We start from the raw sequence: 21848 nt of genomic DNA, 5'->3' as shown, positions 1-21848 counted from the left end.
CTGTCCCCAGAGTCTCAGATTTGTAAATGTGGGGTGGAGTGGTCCAGACTCCAGGGTATTTTCAGAACTCACGGGTGATGCTAGGTGATACTGTTCGTCCCATTACTTTAAAGCTACTCTCCATCTTATTCCTAGGTGTGGAAAGGGAGGGATGTAGGCAGAATGTTGGTCTGTAATCTTGAAAACAGACATGGAGAACATCTGGAGAATTCATAGCAGAAAGAAATCAATCAAACAAACTGTCCTCCTATGACCTCCGAGTGCATCCCATAGTCAAGATTGGGCCTGATTAATTAAAATCTACCTTTACAGCATAAGCTTGCCTGATGGATGAAGAAAAGGGGAGGTCTGCCTGTCTTTCACATAGTGGAAAGAGGAAGCTGCGACATAGAGCTAAATCTGACAACCAAGCTCTTTCCCCATCCTTAGCTAGGTAGGTCACTTTGTGTCTTCAATTCCAGAGAAAAAGATGCCCAACACTATGCAAAAAGTTCTGTATGTAAAAATCAGGAAGAGTATTATCTTTGGTCACATGCATTGCTTGAAGAATAATGCCATCCCAGTCACCCATAAGAGGGTAGAGAGGAGAGCCATGACCCGTGTGTGCCAGGCTTTGTCCCGGAGTTCTGTCCTGCTTAGTATGGAACACTTCTTTTCTTTTTAAAATGTATTTTCATTTGCATGTGTGTGTGTGTGTGTGTGTGTGTTTGTGTGTGTACATGCATTCAGAATTCAGATGCCCTCATGGGCAAGGAGCTACAGGCAGTTATGAGGCACCCAAAGTAGATACTGGGAAATGAACCCAGGTCCTCTGCAAGAGACGTCAGTGCTCTTAACCACTGAGCCGTCGGTCTAGCCCCAGGCCACAGTTCTTGACATTGTGAGCTGCTTTTGTCCCCTTAGATTCTCCTACAGAGTTCTAGGCCCATTTCTTTTCCGCAGCTGATTTGCACGCTGTGCTGAGGGTTGCTTTGAGGTCCTCTCTTTGCCTGGATGTTCTATTTCTGTCATTGCCTCTGGGAGCTTTGTTTGGACTGAAACATTGCAAGCTACTTGTAAAATCATCCTTGGTTAACACACATACACACATACTTATACAATCATACAAACGCTAAACATATACGTACATACAAATGTACCTGCATACAAATAGACACACACACACATATATAAGCACACACGTTATATAATACATATAAACATATACACATACATACACAGTATGTGTACACACACATACACACACATGCACACATGCACGCACATATCTGCTCTTCACCACAAACTTGACTCTTGCTTAACACAAGACACCAAAGTTCAGTTGTATTTGTGACCTATCTGTGGTCTGGCTGAGTTTCCTGAGGAGACCACAGAATGTGAGAATTGGTTCATTTTTCTCCCCTGCAGCAGGACTGGCATCAGAGGTCTCAATGGCTTAGATGGTGTCCTTCCCCTCTGTAGACGTCACTGATGGGCTGTTTTATTATTCATTCAGGATTCGTTCTAAATGGCTGGGAGCAGACCTCAGCACATTCATCAGTCTCTGCTTAGAGGACGTTTTTATTTGGCGACAACAAATTCTCCTCTGACATTTGTGCCTAAATCATCTTAACAAATGACCAGCCCTGCAATGACCATGGAAGCCCAGGAACACTGCCCAGAGGAGAGACTGTCACATGAGCCAGCTTCAGAAAGCTCCGTCCTGAAGAATCCATCCACGACGGCACTGCCATTTCAGAACACGTTTGGATGACAGCTGTCAGAGACAAGATTTGCTTCCGTGAAAACTGGCAGGTGTTTGAGGTGAGTCGGGAACACCGTGGCTGATTATACACATGGTCCTGCAACATCAGTGACGATCCCGCAGGAAAGGACACAGAGGGCTGGCTGCCAAACGACGACATTCGTGCCAGACCATGTCTTCCTACGCCATGTGCCTTGGAACATCTGAGAAGTTCTCAGAATGCCTCATGGTGTCAAACACTCTCTTTTTGGTCCCCAGAGCTTCCTGTTTTAAACCACTGGGGTGAACCTGTGGAGACATCAAAGATTTTTTCCATAGGTGAGCCGGGCAATTGATTCATTCACCCACCAGGATGCACTGTGCCCCGCATTCCATGTCACAATCTCTGGTCACACGAAGGTCCAGGCTAGTTCGTGAGACCCAACAGGGAATGGGACAATGAGCACTGCACTCACGAGCCAGGCTGAGCTCGGAGCTGAAATGCAAAGGCAGGGAGAACAACGAAGAAGCTAACTTAGCCTGAGAGGATGGGGTGTGAGCCTGGGATGGGGAAGCTGATAGGAATAAGAGGGTGGATGCAAAAATGACATCAGAGACAAAACAACAACAACAACAACAACAACAACAACAAGTAAAAAAACCCAAGTTCTGGGAGTGAGAAAGTTTAGGGGGTGGTGTTAAAACTGTTATATTTTTGACTTGACTTAAGTTGTTGAGGGTAGGGCCTTTCGCCAGAAGCAATTAGAGAACAAACAGGGGGTCAGTGAGATATTCAAGTGACGATGCGGAGCAGACCTTTGGGGCTGTGCAGAGGAGAGCATGGGCTGTGGACGAATGAGAGGTTCGTCATTGTCATCGGTGTCGCCCATGGGCCAGCTGGCCCAGGGAGAAAAGGAGGGAGAATAAAAAATCTTGGGCTTCTGGAATGTGGGACCGACAGAAGTCAGTCCATCTCAGTGTTCTGTCCAAACTCACTTGTTGCTCCGTGCGAGCTGCCCCCACTGTAACAGCTGCCGTTGGGGTTATTGTCCTACAGATGGGACACGTGAGGGGAAAGGCTTTGTTAGGGCGCTCATAGCACCGGGCCCCAGTGTTCTGAAAGCCATTTATCACAGGTTCAGTCAAGTGTGCTTTCATGTGCCCGGGCCTTCAGCCCCCTTCCTTCAACATTTGAGACACCGTGCTGACCCTGTAGAGTGGGAGGCAAGCGTGGTTTCTGATGTAAGATGAAATGGTCCCAGAGATTTTATCTTTATGGCTCTCTTGCACAAATCAAAGACGTTCACTCAATCCTCTCTGCTCATTTATCTCACTTAATTTTTCTGACCCCTTTCAGGCATGGCCAGGATATATCTGCTCTCCGAGCCGAGATCTGGATTCCCGTTTGCTAGCATCCTGAGAACCTGTTGACAGAGGAGAACAGTAATTATCAGCCCATTAACTTGCCAGCTGACATTCCGGTATAGCCACCAACCGCAAATTCAGGTTCTCCAGCACACTTAGGAGCTATGTCTACCTTCCTCTGAATGTTTTTATAATCGTATCACCTTTCAATATTTTCATACTCTGCCTATTTCTAGGCTGCCTTTAACTGGCAAGGCGACATTCCCAGTGCTGACCCGCAGGGACTGGCCACCCCTGGGAGAAGGAAGTTTAGAGGTGGACATGTCTTTCCTAGTGCCCGGAGTGTGCTGGTGGAAGGAACCCAGTGTGTGGGGATTTATAGTTCTAAACGGATCCATCCCATAGGCAATACTTTAGAAGTATGTTTTTCTACAGTTTTGACCATAACCAATGGAGCCTGAGGCCCCCAGAAACTCAATTTCTTCATGCTCTCTGTGAATTATTTTGCCTCTAGATTCTTGGACCAGTTTTTCTCCAGAGTCTCTTCTTCAATGGCCTTTTCCATGGGTCCAGATTTTACTCTCAGGGCTCAGTTTGGTGATGACATGTTCCAGGAACCCCCTGTGACTTCTCTTACTCTTTAAGCCTCCCCTCTGTATGGACCCAGCGCCCCTGGGCCACCCTACTACCCACCCATCACAGTCAGTGCCCACTCATTGAGGAGCCGCCCTGGGAACTGAAGTTCTGCTGTGGTTCACACAGGACCACACGACATCCTCACTGTCACACGCCTGCCTCTGGCCAAGTGCCATGCGCTAAAAAGTAACCACAAACGGTCAGGAGACTCTGCCAGAACCAGCTCTCACCCTCAGGCTGCGAGAAAAGCAAATGCATCCAAAAAACAAAATCAAGACCAGAAGGTGGAGCACACTGGGAATACCCAAGGTAGAACACTAGGACCGGCCCAAGGTCCTCCTGGGCTGAGTATGGCACCAGAACACGGTGAAGGAGGGCATTTGAGGTCTTGGGAGCCTCAGTCTCCCTGTCTGCCTTAGCCGGTTTGCTCTTGCTGTAGCAAGAGACCTAAGTTCAAACATTTTATAAATTAAAAAAAAAATAGCTAATTTTGGTGGTGGGTTTGGAGATGGAGAAGTTCAAGAGCAGATGCCCCCATCTTCCTCGGCTTGTGGTAAGAGCCTTGTGGTGTGCTACAAGATAGCAGAAGCAGACATACGACAAAGACCAAATACCCGCGCAACAGTGGAAGCAAGAAAGACAGGGAGCTGAACTCGCTTTCCTAGCTTTGCCGCGTCACCTCTAACACTGTCGCCTCGAGGAAAAGGGTCAGCATGAACCTTTTAGTGGGGGAAAAGATCATATCCGAGCTGTGCCATGGCCTATGAAGACAAGGAAGGACTCTAACCCGAGTGAGCACCACGCTGCCAAGACAAACCATGTATGTTTTAAGAAAAACACTTAATGAGACCAAACATAAGAATCAAGCCTTCAGGGTCTCATCTTCCAGTCAAGTGCAAAATGGCTGTATTGGTTCCTTTGCTGTTGCTGTGACAAGACACAGTAGCCTAAGGCCACTTAGGGAGAGGGTTTATCTGGATTTACAGTTCCAGGGGGTAAGAGCCCCGCATTGAGGGGAGGCGTGGCAGCATATAGCCAGCGTGGCCGGAGGCAGGACAGCTTACAGCCAGTGTGGCGGGAGGCAGGGAAGCTTACAGGCAGCATGGCAGGAGGCAGGGCAGCATACAGCCAGCATGGCAGGAGGCAGGGCAGCTTACAGGCAGCATGGCGGGAGGCGCGGCAGCATACAGCCAGCGTGGTGGCAGGAGCCCGAAGCTTAGAGCTCACATCTTTAACCATGAGCACAGATAGCAAACTAGAAATGGGGAGGCTTTGAACTCTCAGACTCCAGCGTACTTTCTCTGTCAAGGCCAACCACCTCCCCAAACAGCACCTCTCACTGAGAACCAAGTGTTCAAATGTCTGAGCCTACAGGGACATTTCTTATTCAACCCATGACACTGATGTGACACCTATTGAGGGGGATTTAGTAGCAACAAGCAAAGTCACATATGCATCTACCCTTTAAGACCCCAATGCCACTTCCAGGGATCCAGCCCCAGATAAGAGGCCAAAATTGTGAAAGAGACAAATGTTGACTATTTTTAAAGATTAAGTTAAAAAAAAAAAAAGAAAAAAAAAACTTGGCTGGGCAGTAGTGACACGCACCTTAAATCCCAGCACGTAGGAGGCAGAGGCAGGCGGATCTCTGTAAATTCGAGGCCAGTCTGGTCTAAAACAGTTAGTTCCAGGACAGGCTCCAAAGCTACAGAGAAACCCTGTCTCAAGCGGGGGGGGGGGGGGGGGGGGGGGGGGGGGGGGGGGATGGGGGGGGACGGGGGGGGGGGGGACGCGCTCCGATCTGTCCACGTTGGTCCTGTCTGGCGCTGCTTCTATGCTGGAACAGCGGAACTGAATCACAGAGACAGAGGCACATGGCTTGAGAAACCTAAGCATGCGTTCTGGCGCGCTACAGAGGGAGCGGACCAACTTTAGCGGAACTCTCACTCAGTGTAACTGCTCCTTGACTCAGGATGGCCCTGCTAAACTACTTTAAAGTGGCCATCTTGTCAAGTTGAAAGTGACTGAGTTCATCTGCCTGACCCCACGGCCCAGGTCTGCACTGTGGAGCCTTGTCCCCTTGTGGTCGGCAGGTGAACTGGGACCCACAGGCGCGCCTGGAGAGGATTAGAGAGCACAGCGATGACCAGGGAAAGGATCTGAGTTTCAATTTCCAAGCATGGTTTCCGCTGGCATATATTGTTTTCACAGCATCATAAAGTCAAGAATAAAAAAAAAAGAAATAAGTTAGAAGTTGAGCCACGGGTAAGTTAGGGAATATTTGACATTTTCTATAATAAAAAGTGTTTTTAAAAACCGTGTTATTTCTCAAAATTGCCAAAATATATGCAGCCAACCAGCAAAAGTATTTTCCTATGCGTGAGAGGAAAATATTGTGAGCCATTGCACTCTGCCTTCAAGCAGGCGCCCCACACTTACGCGTCCTCCAGAATGCCCCACAATCCAATCTGAAGGCAGCTATTACATTGCAGAATAATATTTTTAACTAAATCAATCTTGACCTTAAGTCCAAGGTTGAAATTAGCACACATATGGCTTGCCAGCCCTGCCTGGGATTCTCACATTCAATTCCTACCTCGAGCCATGCTTTGATTATCTGCAAGCCTGCTCATATTCAAGCAGCTCGGCTGTATATTAAAGCTACAGACATCTCATGTGGCCCCTGGCAGTCAATCCGCCAAGACAGAAAGGACTAAAGTGAAAGCCTTCCACCTTAGACCTGAGACTTGCGGTCAGAATGCTTCCCACATAAATAGATGCAGGGCACCTTGGGTTCACCTCAGGACTGACAGCGCGGCCGGTGGTTCTCAACCTTCCCAACACCATGACCTTTCGCCATGCTGTGGTGTGAGCTGATATCTTGTTTGTACTCTAACAAAGATAACATACCTGAAGATCAGGGGAAGGAGCTAGCCACTTGTTAACCATAGAGGTCCGGAGGTCTGTACAGACAGACAGGAAGTGATACGGCTGAATGGAGAGAGGAATATAAGGTGGGAGGAGACAGTAGCTCAGCCTCTTTTCAGCCTGGAGAAGTCATAGAGGTAAGAATTCTAGTGGCTGGTTGCTCTGCTTCTCTGATCTGTCAGCATTTACCCTGTATCTGACTCCGGGTTTTTATTATTAAGACCAATTAGAATTTGCACTACATCTGGCGTGCAACATTAGGTCATGAATTCACGAAAAATTCGCTTGCCTGTGGCTTTACAGCCGTCTGCACAGGCAGGAGCTACATGCGGCTGAGTCACCGCCCCACTGGCTGTTTTCCTTTCCTCTTCTCCCCAAACCCTCTGAGCGAGTTTGATTTTTTTCTGTTGCAGTCTCTCTGCAGCAAACTCCACAGGTGTTTGGGTTCCAAATGCTACAGGAGTTAGTGCTTTCACACACTCTTCCATGCAGACGGCTGGTGGCTTCTTTTCTCCAGGTGGGTTCTGGGCTTTCCCCGGACCTTCCTGGGGCTGCTGCCAAACTAGGTAGCTGCCTTGAAACCCACTCAAGCTTCTACTGTTCTACACAGCAGCAATCAGCCTCCCACTTAACCTTCATCTGAATCGTCAGCAGCAGCAGACTTGGTGAGACAACAGGGAATTCTTTTTTTTTTGTTTTGCTTTGTTTTTCTTCAAGACAGGGTTTCTCTGTACTTTTGGAGCCTGTCCTGTATCTAGCTTTGGTAGACCAGGCTGGCCTCAAACTCACAGAGATCCACCTACCTTTGCCTCCCAAGTGCTGGGATTAAAGGTGTGTACCTTGGGAATTCTTAAAGGGAGTTAAAAGAAAGTTTTTTTTCCCCACATTAAAATTAAATTAAAATGGAAAGCACTATTGCAATGGAGGTAGTTAGGTCTCTGTATGATAATATTCTGAACAGTTTGAAAATGGAACAATTAAATGAGAGGATAACTAATTTAGATGGGATTTCTGTAATGTCAATTATAAACATTATCAGTTTTATCATTTTTATCACTAAAAAAGTTAGTTAATGTGTGTGTTAAGATATAAGTTTTAGAAAAACTTACTAAAACAGATCATGGAGATATTCAGATCCAGACAGAGGAATTTAAAGGCAAACCAATTTCAGTGTTGCATTATAAGGTTAGAAAGGAACATCTTACACTTTTAAAACAAACAAACTTTAATTTATCTAGTTACCTTACAGGAACAACTGCCAAATGATAGCTATCCCAAGGCTGTGCAAGAACTAAATGAACTCCTGTGGAAATGTTATATTTAAGGAGATTCAAGGAAGTGATAGTCTCATATGGCATGCTTTCACCTTTTGTGAAACAGATGTTAAACTTGTCAACTTATAATAGAATTATCCCTCAAGACTGGAGAGACATGATTACAGCAGACTTGGATCCTGGTCCTCAATTACAATGGAGTGCCTGGTGGAAAGATGAGGCTAAGACCATTGAACAATGAAGTAGGGCTAGAGGTATGAAAATCTCCCAAGACCAACTTCTTGGAAAGGGAGACTATGCTAATGTATAAAGACAATCTCTATATGATGACCATGCTTTATGCTGTACAACAGCTTTGAATGCTTGGGACAGAATTGAAGAAGTAGGAAAGAAAATTGAGTTATTTGCTAAAGTTATACAGGGTCCAAAACAAACCTTCACTGATTTCTTACAAAGATTGACTTCAGCAATAATCAGAATGATTCCAAATTCAAAAGTTAGACAAATAATAATTGAATCTCTGACTTTTGAAAATGTACAATGGAAAGGGATAATTAGGCCATTAAAGGCAAAATTAGCATCCTTGGAAGAATGGATCCAAGATACAATCAATACTGAATCTCATGACCATGATGATGCTTGGATAGGAAAGGATGCTGGTATTCCAGAGGTCTAAAGAAAAATTGAAATGTTAAGTGTTTCAATTGCAATAAAAAAAGGTCACTTACAAAGGAATTGTAAGGCCGGGAGGTGGCGGCACAAGCCTTTAATCCCAGCACTCGGAAGGCAGAGGCAGATGGATTTCTGTGAGTTCAAGGCTAGCCTGATCTACAAGAGCAAGTTCCAGGACAGGCTCCAAAACTGAAAAACCCTGTTTCAAAAAAACAAACAAACAAAAGGAGGGGGGTTGTAAACAAGGAATTCCTAGAAATAATGCTTTTTCTAAGCATAATCCAAATAGAATTCCTCTCCCTTCTGGATTATGCAGAAGGTATGGTAAGGGCAGGCATTGGACTAATGAATGTCAATCAACAAGGGACAGTCAAGATAACCTTTGCCATCCAGAAATGCCTTGAGGGGACTCTTGTAGGCTCCCATGCCAAATTCACTTTAGCCTTTTCCTGTAATCATGGAAGAAACTCCTTCCCAGAGCAATTAAAGAGTCAGATGCCTATTGTAAGAAACCATACTGCTCTGGATAATATAACAACTATAGAAGAGAGAACAAAACATTCAGGAGAAACTATAAAGCATATATTTTGGCAAATGTCTATAAATGAACAAAGACTAAAATTAAAAATATGAATAATTGATGTTGTCATTGAAGGTCTTGTAGATAATAGATGTGGATGTAATAATAGTTGCACCAGAATCTTGACATCCAACTAGCCTCTTCAGGAGGTAAATGTTCAGGGATTAGAACTTTATCTCAAGTAAAATAGAGCACAAGATAGGTTTAATGTATGGGGCCAGAAAGACAGAGATAAAAATTAAAGTCATACGTAGCTAGCATAGCAATGAATTTATGGGGGCATGATTTGTTACATCAATGGAATCTTCAGATTAACATTCCCTCAATCTTAGAAATAAACCATAAATTAACATATGTCTCTGGGGAAAATGTTGGAAGGTATTATATAGATCAATCACCAACCACTCAAGTTGTACAAGAACAGAGAACATGACAGCTGCTGATCTTTCAAAGGCACCAACTGCCATATCTTTAAAATGGTTGACAGACAAACCTGTATGTGTTGAGTAATGCATTACAGACTTTAGAACAGCTGGTACAGAAGCAGCTAAATGCTCAGCATACTGAAGAATCAACCAGCCCTTGGAATTCTCCTGTATTTGTTATTAAAAAGAAATCTAGAAAATGGAAAACAATAACAAATATAAGAGCTAATAATAAGGTGATTCAGTCAATGGGCTCTCTACAATCTGGAATTCCTTTGCCTTCCCTATTGCCTAAGGATAGCCTCTTGTAGTTACTTATTTAAAAGATTGTTTATTCACTATATACCTTTACAAGAAAAAGATAGAGAAAAATTTGCCTTCATGGTGCCTACTTATAATAACTCTCAGCCTGTAGAGAAGTATCATTGGAAGGTTAACCCACAGAGAATATTAAATAGCCCCCACCCCATGCCATTATTTTGTATGTTAGCTATTGGAAATAATATGTAAGCAATTTCCTCAATCTATAGTTTGCCATTACATGGGGGGCAATGTCTCGCTAGCTGATTCAAATATAGATACTTTAGAATGTTAGAAGTAAAAAAAAAAAACAAAAACAAAAACAAAATTTTGCCTTGTTGGGAATTACAAATTACTCCTGAAAAAATACAAAGAGGAGATCTATTAATTATTTAAGATATAAAATAGGTCTCCCAAAAAATTAGGCCACAAAAGGTGCAAATTAGGAGAGATCAATTGCAGACTTTTAATGACTTTCAAAGTTTGCTAGGAGACATTTCTAATCTTTGGCCCACTATTGGGGTAAAATAATGACGAACTATGTAATTTGTTTAAAACCTTAAATGATGACAAGGATCTAAATAGTCCAAGAAAATTATCAACTGAAGCTGAGAGAGAATTGGCATTGGTGGAAAAGAAGGTACAGGATGCACATGTAGGCCATTTGGAGCCAGATCTTAATTGCATTCTGATTATTTTACCTCTATGCCTTCTCTTATAGGAATATTAATGTAGAGAGCAGGTGTTATCTTACAATAGATTTTTTTACCACATAAACAGAGTAAAAATTTAAAAACATATGTGGAACAGGTCTCTCAGATGATTCTAAAAGGAAAATTGAGATTTTAGCAGGAATAGGCCCAGCAGAAATTATAGTAACTTTTACTAATGATGAAATTGACAAATTATGGGCAGGAAGTTGTTGCAGTTTACAGGATTATGCAGTGAAATTTCATCTGAGAAATCAAAAAGTCAACCCACCAGAGCCATGAGTTCTGATGGAGACAGGCCCAGGTGCAAGGTGGTGGGACTACCGACTTCTGAGTAGTGGCTGTCCTTACTGTAAATCCCCTGGGAAGACATAGTGCTCTCCTTCTATAGTGGGATTCATCCCAAACGCTTCAGCAGTGTCTTAATTACTGGGCATAATCTTCCACACATACTGGTGTATTGGGTGACCTGTACCCACACCATGGGGCCCTGGTGTGAAAGTATTCACACAGTGAAAAATAGCAACTTTGTTCTCATAGTCAAATCTCTGCTCCATTCCCTGATATAAATATAGAAGCTAGCTCCCCACAACAATCTTTTATGGTGGGACATCTGGCCAGGAGAGGAGTCTTGCAAACAGATCACATTTTGGACCTTCACTGATAGGCACTGAGAGGAGGGTGCAGCATGTCGGAGCAAGTTGATTAGTTGCCTTCACAGATAAGGAGGGCTGGGTGCCCTGAAGTCACCTGACCTCAGCTGACCCCTGTTCTACAAGCTATTAATACTCTGTACTTACTTTTACCTCCGTTTCACTGAGACAAGACCTTAGCTAGGAAATTAACTGTGTCTTAACCCCGAAAGATAACAGGAAAAGGCTACTGATTACTTAACCAGCTCTGGAGGACAAACCTTTCTCTCATGAGCATCAGTGGGAACAGGGGCTGGCACTTCACCCAAGGAAGCTGAAAATTGTCAGATACCGGACTTTATACTACCTAACTATAAAGTTCCCGTTGTTCTAACTGCTTAGGGTGTGACATGTGATTTTTAGATCTGAGGGGTCCCCTTTTAGCCAGCTAATATTTGGCAAAAGTGCTATCGCAGAATAAACACCACAGGCTTCCCTCTGCAGTTTATGCCAGTTCCTATGGCTGCCCTGATACTGTTCCCAGATGCCATGGGAGCAGAGAAAGTGCTTAGAGAAGACAGTGTTGCTGCTTTTCTTCCCCTTTTGTCTATACTTATCAATTACAAACCTTTAGCTTAACTAGCCACACTTAGGAATGTAGTTTAATACATGAGCTCCCTTTTTCCCTTCTTAGAAATTATAGTCCCCTCCTCTTCAGCCTCCTTTTCACCTCTCAGATATGCTTGGGCATTCCACAAGTCATGCCTCCCCTGAGCCAAGAAGTAAGCTGACAGTTACCTGCTGTGTATAGACAGTTGCCTGCTGTGTATAGACAGTTGTCTGCTGTGTATAGCCCTTTATCTGTTCTTATGATCCTAAAAAATGCAAGTCTTGTAACCTTGCTGTTGTCAGAGAATTGCTGATTGTGTCTGTATGTGTACAGTAACTGGAAACCGTGGAGGGTGGCAAAAGAATAAAGAAATTGATGCAAAAAGTACATAGTGGAGGATTCATTTGCCCTCAGATTTTTCTGAGTTCCCCTGCTCGCCATAGTGTTCTCTCTAAAACCTGAGGGGTCACTGAGACTGAAACTCAATAGCCCTTGCTAGAAAGTAAACCTTGGCAAAGACTTACTTTGCCAATTACAAATTACAAATTACAAAAAAGTAATTTTTTGAGAGAGATTAACAACAAATATCACAAAAGCAAGAGAATTCAATTTATAAAGAGAACTAATTGGATCATTCCTCGCATTGTAGGAGGAACACCAATCACTGGAGCACCTATATTCTCTACTGATGCAAATAAATCAGGAAAGGCAGGTTACAAATCAGAAATTTAAGTAAAGTGACTCAAAGCCCTTATGATTCTGCCCAAAAGTCAGAATTATATGCTATTCTCATAGTATTGATAGATTTTACAGACCATATTATTGTAGTTACTAATTTGCAATATGCAGAAAGAGTTGTTTTGCATACTGAAGCTGCTGAATTTATACCAGATGATACAGAATTGATGATTATTTCTTCAGCTGCAAGAAATATTCAAGAATAGGAATCATTCCACATATATGCTATACATCTGATCCCATACAGATCTGCCAGACCTTTTAGCACAAGGTAATAAAGAAACTGATCAACTATTGATAGGAAATGTGCTGGGTTTTTTATAATTTAATTTTAAAAATAATGTCAATAGCAAAGGTTTGAAAAAATATTTTTCTATCACTTGGCAACAAGTCAAGAAAATGATAAGGAAACGACCTGCAGGGAATAACCTAAAAGGAGCTCAAAGGAATGAAATCTGGCAGACGGATGTGTTCCAATTTGTAGGATCTGAAAAACTAATGTATGTACACAATACCATTGATACCTATTTGAGTTTTCAATGGGCAACTGCTTTGACTTCAGAAAAGGCTGATTTGGTAATCACACAATTGCAAGAAGTTAAGGCCATCATGGGTATACCTGTACAAATAAAGACATACAACACTCAAGCATATGTCTCCAGTAAAATGAAACAGTTTTTTGCTTATTATAATATAAAGCATATTACAGGTATACCACACAATCCTTCAGGGCAAGCAGTTATAGAAAGATCAAATTGAACTTTAAAGGATATGCTACATAAACAGAAAGGGGTAATAAAGGCCTCTGGAAACAGATTGCATAATGTTTTATTAACTTTGAATTTTCCAAATGCTGATGGAGAAAGAAATGGCAGTTGCAGAGAGACATTGTATAATAGAAAAAACTATGGAATTAAATTAGCCTGTATTCTTTAAAAAAAATGTGTTAATTTTAGAATGGAAGCCAGGATATGTGTTACGTTGGGAAAAGGGTTTTGCTTTTGTTTCCACAGGAGAAGAAAAACTATGGATACCATCAAAATTGATAAAGGTTCAATTTGAACAAGAGAGACCTCTTGATTAGAAGAGGTAATAGTTCATCAACCAGTGTGACCATTCAATCTAAACTTACTTATACAACTAACAAACGCTTCTCATTGGATCAGATATACCTTGCCCAAAGGGAACCTCCCCAAAGTTAGGGTTGGGGAAAGGTTTTCTTTTTTGTCATTTCAGGAGAGTAAATGCATCCAGCTAAGTAATCCAAAGACCACTGTACAAATGAGACATCTGAAGAAAAAGGACAAATCATCTAGAAAAAATTTCCCAAGAAAAAGAGTGATTTGGCCTATTAGCATATCACATCTCCAACAGGATTAAACTTTATAAATCTTCTCAAATGTTTGTTTCTGCTGTTTTCTACAGACATAAAATGCAAATGGTCTTTTGTAGTCTCAGTCCAATTAAAAATTAAATCTGGCTTTGAAGTTGGAGTGTAGCTCTGTCATCTAAACCCAAACATACTTTAAATTAAAGTGAAATCCAAAACCTCTGTCTCATGTCAGAAGAGTTACCTGTCATGGGACAGAAGAAAAAGAAAAATTAAGGGACTATTGTAGTGTCACTAATCTCATAATCCTTCGGTTTCATTTTGACTCTTTAACAACTTAAAGTATAAATATTATCTCACAATTTATAAATTTAATTTATATATTTTAAACTTTTTGTCGTGATATTATTAATGGTCATATAAAGTACTAATTCTAGAAGAAGGCTTCATCTATCTTCCTGTACATGATTTCAGGTTTGAGTCTCTATCTGGTAACTAGGCATTAAGTTTTTGTGCTTTGAATGGACATAACAAAGTATGATCTTTTAACCTCTGAGATCTGCTGTAAATGATATTTAAAATGTTTAAATTTACTGTAGTGAACCAAGACCATGCCTAACAGTGACCTCTGAAGTCTCCAAAAGGAGATGGGACACCATAATGACAATTCCACCAAAACTATGATAATGCCACTAAGCTGAAAAATACCATCGAAAAATTGACTTTTGGCTACAAACTGCTACTATTTTGAGGTGGCTAGCTGAGATGATCCAGCCTCACAGACTGCTCTATCCAGGACTTGCCCTGCATTTTCCCATTATGCAGAGAGTGGACAACAAATGATAAGCTACTTCTCCCAGGACTTGACAATTAACCCAAATCTTTTCAGGATCTCCTAAAGATGCCATCACCCTCAGACAGCAGGAGGTAAATTTTAGAACATAATGCCCACATTCCAAGAGGTGGGGTGGGTGGTTTTTGGTCTGTTATTGGGTTATGTATATTTGTCACTGTATTGGGGAGGTGGTTACAAGTTGTTATTGGTAATGGTCAGGAAAAAAAGTTGAACAAAGGAGTATAGATTCAGGGTTATTGTTTTGAAAAGAAAAAAGGAAGGTATAGATATGATAGTATGTAAAGGTATATTATTGAGTCTACTCTGAAAAGAAAAAGGAGGAATATAAAAATAGGATTAAAAGGTAGATTATTAAATCTACTTTTAAACTAGAAAAGAAACTATTTTAAATATTTTATATTGATATGGATTTCTGTATATTGATATAAATTTAAAGTTATTTTGGTTAGAACATATTATATGTACATTTCTATATTTTATATTGATATGGATTTCTGTATATTGATATAAATTTAAAGTTATTTTGGTTAGAACATATTATATGTACATTTCTATTCTTGTTCAAGGTATGTAACATGAGGGCCGGCTTGTTGGGGTTTCCGTCCCGCCCGGTACCCCAACAGCCGGCAAATCCCAAAGAGAAATTACACACAGGACTCCATAAGGTTATAAACTGATTGGCCCATTTGGTCAGGCTACTTATTAGCTCTTATAACATATATTACCCCATTATCCTTATCTATTTTAGCCACATGGGCTCAGTACCTTTCTCAGTGTGACAGCTTACATGTTGCCTCTTCGGTGGTCTGTACAGGAGTGGCTGAGGGAGCTCTGCTTCCAGAATACTCCCAGTCTCTTTGCTCCACCCCTACTTCCTGTCTGGCTTTCCCGCCTATACTGCCTGCCTGGCCAATCAGCGTTTTATTAAAATACATGATTGACAGAATACAGATAATTCTCCCGCACCATTTCCCTCTTTTTTTTTTTTAAACAAAGGCAAATACCCATAGTCCATTTGTTGGGAATGTGGGCGTAGTATTTCAGGCTACTTCCTGCTGGTTGGGGGCGCTGATAATCTTATGGGGACCTAAAGAAAATTTAGAGTTATAATCAAGTCCTGACTGAAGTATCCTGTGAGTCTTCATCATCTTAGGCAGCAGTCTTGAATCTGTTCTGGATATATAACTCAGACATCTGGGCCATCTGTTCCTGTCGGAGATTTCTCAGGTGGCCTCCCTTGGTCATACTGGATTTTTCTTAACTCAGAATGAATCCACAACCTCTCATTTTCTGTGGAAACAAAAGCAAAATCTCTTCTCCAAAGTAACAAACCTTTTGACTTTAGTTTTGAAGCCAAGGTATTTTCAAAATACCTATTTTGGGTTAGTTCAGCAGTATTTATAAACAACAGTCCTTTAGCAGCTGTTGCTCCTTCCTCAGCATTCAAACAATTTAAAGAGAGCATAATAGCATACAGTATCACGATTCTCTGTGTATTTTCCATCTTTATGCAGCTTTATTTTAACCTCTATTTTTTTTTATTTCTACTTTTAACTTTTGGCTTTTTGAGATAGGTTCTCTGTATATATCTTTGTCCTGGAATAACTCTGTAGACCAGGCTGTCCTTGAACTCACAGAGATTCTTCTGTCTCTGCCTCCCCAGTGCTGGGCTCAAAGGTGTATGCTACCACACCTTGAACTCACAGAGATCTGTCTGTCTCTGTCTCCCAGGCATTGGGATTAAAGGCGTGTGCTACCACACCTTGAAGTCACAGAGGTCAATCTCTACCTCTGTCCCTTGAAGTTTCAGAGGTCAACGTACCTCTGCCTCCCAGGCATTGGGATTAAAGGTGTGTTCTACCACACCCAACTACTCTCTTTCTTCCCTTTTTACCCTAAGAACTTTAACCTTTAGCCTGTATATATTTTTAACACATAGTAAACCAGTTAGAGGTTTTTTTCGTCTTTGAACCTCTCTTTACTGTATCTCTCTCTCTTTTTCTGACCACATGAGCCTTTAATTTACAAAGCAATATGGGAAGCCGTGGCTTTGACAGCTAGATCCAGCTCATTCCTTAGCTTTCCAGACTCATAGCTGAGATACCAGCCACAGCTGTGTTCACTGCCACAACTTGTCGTGTTTCAAGGTCCTTGCTAGCAAGCAAGCTGCATCATTCTGCTCACAGACCACACTCAGTCGGACTGCCTGCCTGCAAGAGTCAGAGTTTGTCCTGGCAGGACAGCCCAGAAAGCCGGCACTTCAAAACAGCACAGCTTTTTTCCTGCTACGACCGAAAAGCATGCGCTCAGCTCTCCACCAACAGCATCCAAGTGTTTCGTGGCAGGACCTCCCAATGAGCTGCAAGGTTTTGCAGCCAAGGCTGAGTCAAGAAGCCTCTCCTAGATGAGAGCACTTGCCCGCCTCTAGCAAGCAGAGCAGAACCGAAAAACTGCTGCCACCAAGAAAACATACCCCACTCTACTCTTTCCCAAACTCTCCCAGGCCTTCCGTGGACTCACCTATCCACGTCTGGGCGCCATATGTAACATAAGGGCCGGCTTGTTGGGGTTTCTGTCCCACCCAGTACCCCAACAAGCCAGCAAGTCCCAAGGAAAATTACACGGAGTCTACATTAGGTTATAAACTGATTGGCCCATTTGGTCAGGCTACTTATTAGCTCTTATAACATATATTACCCCATTATCCTTATCTATTTTAGCCACATGGGCTCAGTACCTTTCTCAGTGTGACAGCTTACATGTTGCCTCTTCGGTGGTCTGTACAGGAGTGGCTGAGGGAGCTCTGCTTCCAGAATACTCCCAGTCTCTTTGCTCCACCCCTACTTCCTGTCTGGCTTTCCCGCCTATACTGCCTGCCTGGCCAATCAGCGTTTTATTAAAATACATGATTGACAGAATACAGATAATTCTCCCGCACCAAAGGTATTACCTATACAGCTCATTTAACAATGTAATGCAAATTTTTAGTCCTTGAAAGTTATTATTACCAAGTATTTAGGTTAATAAGAAAATGCAGGTTAGCAATTATAACCTATTATAATCAGACTTGTAGTTATTTTAGGTATGTTTTCAAGGTCAAACAAAGACGTATTTTAGATAGACAGGTCATCTTCAAACAATTCAGAGATCTACATAATATGGTATTTAAGATGTTTTAATGACATAGATTCTTTTATAACAATGAGACATGCTGAAGTTCCTGGCAACTTCAGCATGAAGTTCTACTTCAGAGAAAATTATGGACACTTCATATGGAGTTTACTTCTTTATGGTAAAAGTAAGCCACCAGGCAAGAAAGTGCTCTTGCCTTGACTGCTGAAAGTATGCTGTCCAAATTGGATAAGCAGGACACACAAAAAAAGGACTGCCGAACTTTGCCAAGACAAGTTAGGTCAGCCCTTCTGAATACCCTCCCTCACAGAAAAGTTAGTCAGATATGCTAAGTCTGTATGCCAAAGATAGATGCCCAACACTGCAGATGGGCTTTGGATGACTGCCCAGGCAGCCAGATGTTTCTGTCATTTCTCACAATTTTTGGAAGTCGCTTGCTCACACTTCCTATTTCCTCAGATAATATTATTTCCTTCTCAGGTCTCTAATGGAGTTGAAGACATTATAGTTACAGTTAGTTTTCCTTGTTACCAGATTCAGAAAAGAAATTCACTAAAGAAATGTATATAAGGTTGAGAAACATTAAAAGACAGTTTTGGCAATGCAAGTTCAAATAGAAAATGATTTAGGTCAACCTTTTGGACTAACCAAGATAGGATAGATGTGGAGTATTTTCCTCTGAATTTATCATTGCTAATGGACTAGACATTACTGATGTATTTGTTGTCTATATATTGTATGTAGTTATTGTACATATTATATGTAGTTTTTCTTATATTAGTTGTAACTTTTTCTATTTTAGACTAAAGAAAAAGGAAATATACCTTGTTTGTATTCTAACAAATAAAATTTGCCTGAAGATCAGAGGAAGGAGCTAGCCACTAGTTAACTATAGAGGTCTGGAGGTCTGTACAGACAGACAGGAAGTGATATGACTGGGTGGAGAGAGGAATATAAGGAGGGAGGAGACAGGAGCTCAGCCTCTTTTCAGTCTGGAGATGTCATAGCGGTAAGAGCTCTAGTCACTGGCTGCTCTGCTTCTCTGAGCTTTCAGCGTTTCCCCAGCTCTGAGATTCCTCTTGTCAGTTCTCAGTCTCAGAAGTTGATCTGACAGGAAGGAAGTGATGGTATGTCTTCCCAAAAAAGGCCTGCAAATTGTGACCCCCGCACCTGGCTAGTGTGGCTGCGGTGGCCTGCCATATGCAATGTGGCTTAGGTGACATCTAAAAGTTAGGATTGATCGGAGTGGGTAACAAGACACAGCTGTTGCAGCTGGTGTGTCAGGATCTGGGCACACTGGGACCACTCTGTCTCCAGGCACTGTGCACGAGGCAGGTTCCACGGGGCCTGCTCCCTGCTCAGGACCAGGGCTGCTTCCCCTCACTCCCAGTATTACAAGATGAGAAGACTTCTGGATGCAAGCTTCTGGTTTGGATCAGTGGGAACCAAGGTTAGAAAATTCTAGCAATAAAGTCAATATTCAGTCGCACTGCACACACCAGCTGTCTGCAGTATTAGGACGCTTGGCCCTGTGTCTGAGTCCACTGTCCTGGGGGTGTTGGAGAAGAAGGTGGGAGGGGTGAAGCCCTCTTCTCTGAACTGCGTCAGCTTCAAGCAGCTACCAGGGACAAGTCTAGAAAGAGCCACCCACAGAACTTCCCCAGTGTGGAAGATGGAGGTGGGTCCCCTAAAACACAGCAGGAAGCAGGGTTCCAGGTTAATTCCTGTTGCTATGAGAAAAACACCCTGATAAAAACTCTAGGCTGCAGTCTGTCGCTGAAGAAATTTGAGCGAGGGACCTGAAGCAGCTAGTTACCCCAGAGTCAAGCGCAGAGTGTTGGTGCCTGCTTTTCTTAGGGCCTAGCCTGGTCTGCACTTACAAACTGCACTACCTTCTGCCCAGGTGGTGCCACCCACAGTGGCCTGGGTATCCCACATCAATTACTGTCATCAAAACAACACCCTGCACACATGTCCAGAGGCCAACCTGGTCCAGAACGCTCCTATTGAGACTTTCTAAATGACGACAGCTCATGACCCTGCCCCTTTCTCTCTGCCTCCTGTCACCCTGCTGTCCCTGGCTTTCTCCTCCTCTCACTCTGTTCAGTTACTCCTGCACCAACAGCCCAACTGCCACAGGGCCTTTGCCCACGTTGTCCCCTCCGCCTAGAAGGACGAATGCTCCTTTCGCCGCCTTCCTCTACTCTCGCAAGCTTGAGTTCTACTCCCCACCACTCTGTGTCACCCCTGCTCCCTGGCAAAGCAAAACCCCTCGATTGTACATCTGTCAACTCCTTCATAGCCCTTTGTCATGTGTTCCCGGGTCTTAACCATCCCCCACAAACTGATGTCTTAAAGGACTGACTGCTGGCCTACTGCATGACTGAGGGGCGGAGGAACCTTCAGGAAGTAGCAGCTAGTGGGACAGTTAGGTCAGCAGAGGTATGACTTGGAAGAGAGTCTGGGTCTCCAGCCTGTTCCTCTCCGCCCCACCCCATTACTCTCTTTCTTGGCTGCTATGAGATGAACATGTTTGCTCCGTGGGGTGTTCCTGTCATGCAGGCCAAAGCCGCAGGAGCCAACTGAAGTCAAAACCAAAACAAACATTTCCTCCTTGTAAGTTGTTTATCTTGGGCATTCTCAGTGGCAGAAAATGGGCTAAGTGGCCTCCCCTGATCCAACGTAAGATCCATCAACTGCTTGTATCCTTCGTTCCCAGAGTTTGCTCCAGTGTCCGGTGTCTGGAACAGTACAGGAGCTCAGTGAATGAATGGATGAATGAATGATTCAGAAGTCACCATGAAATACTATGTCCTATGTGGTTTTTCCTCTCCCTCCCTCCTTCTTTCCAGGGTCTCAGTTTGTAGCCCCAACTGCCCATCAAACTCTTGATCCTCCTGTCTCAGCTTCCTAGGGGCTCACATGCTTGGATCACAGGTGTGTACCACCATGACTGGAGTTTCGTTTCTTTCTTCTGAGTCCCCTCTCGGGGACCCTCTCGGGGAGCCTGGTCTCGGGGGTTGATGGCACATGCAAGGTCGAGGCTTTTGACTCTTCTTCCTCCCTGGGTGGCAGGCGCCTCTTCCTGACACTAACCCATCCCAGATGGCCAGACTCCTGCCTGTACTTCTCCCTCACTGTTCTCACATCAGACTTGATCTGGCCAGGCTTCAAACCACTGGATATGCCGTCATTTAGGACCCGTGTGGCCCATCAGTTACCCCAAAGGTTTCTGTCTGCTGGGATCCAGCAATTGTCACTGTCAGAACGGGCCAATTGCTAGGACAAAAGGAAAAAAAACCCTCCAATGAAAGCTTAATTTTCACTCACTCAAAGGGCGGCATGAATGTTCTAGATTGATCAGTCCTCCACCGAGGGGGTGACTCAAAGGTCCTTCCATCATGTGACACTTGTGACTTCAATACCCATGATGTAAAAGCATCCAAAAATAAAAGCATGGTTAATTCACTCGCTCCAGTTGCCAAGGCGGCTGAGACACTTCATCCGATGACAGTCCTGCCTAGTAGAAGAAAAAACAAATTAAGAAGCCATGACTGTGACTTTTTCAAACACCTTTACTGTCATTTTGGCACCCTCTTCTTCAGTATTTATTCCCTCCCCTTCCCTAACAGCCCCCCTTTCCCCATCCCGCAGTCAGAGCACCTGGACCTGCTATTCCCGTTTAGCCTCCTCCCGTCTTCTGTGTTTGCCTGTATTTATTATTTTTGCACCGAGTCAAGGATCCTGTAAAACACAAGTCAGCCGGTTCTCTTCCTAACAAACCTGCTGCAGTCCCCAGGCCCACCCATGAGCCCCGCCTCTCCCCGCGACACTCACCTTCTGACTTGGTCCCCATGACCTCCCTGAGACCACTTGCTCATTCTTCCCCCAGCACAGCCACCCTTCTGCTCCTTGGGCATGTTGAGTGACTCAGGGC

At 43.2% G+C, this 21848-nt stretch overlaps 1 long non-coding RNA gene across 2 annotated transcripts in view; it reads right to left on the bottom strand.

Annotated features, from left to right (window-relative positions):
• Window positions 1–1536: 1536 nt before the first annotated feature.
• The window catches only part of LOC125390124 (uncharacterized), a 33877-nt gene continuing 13565 nt past the window's right edge, over window positions 1537–21848 (bottom strand). The window contains exons 2-4 of one of the 2 annotated variants that reach the window (XR_015736920.1): window positions 21242–21431; window positions 2720–3147; window positions 1537–2032 (exon numbers count right to left, since the gene is read on the bottom strand). This is a non-coding gene — a long non-coding RNA (uncharacterized LOC125390124). Of the gene's footprint in view, window positions 3148–21241; window positions 21432–21848 lie in introns of both variants that reach the window. The other variant, XR_015000509.2, reaches the window with a different exon arrangement.

Source organism: Myodes glareolus, chromosome 2 (genome assembly GCF_982192425.1).
Source record: "Myodes glareolus chromosome 2, mMyoGla1.1, whole genome shotgun sequence".
Classification (NCBI taxonomy): domain Eukaryota; kingdom Metazoa; phylum Chordata; class Mammalia; order Rodentia; family Cricetidae; genus Myodes; species Myodes glareolus.
The sequence above is the reverse complement of the archived record's forward strand: the minus strand, read 5'-3'. Positions and strand labels throughout refer to the sequence as shown.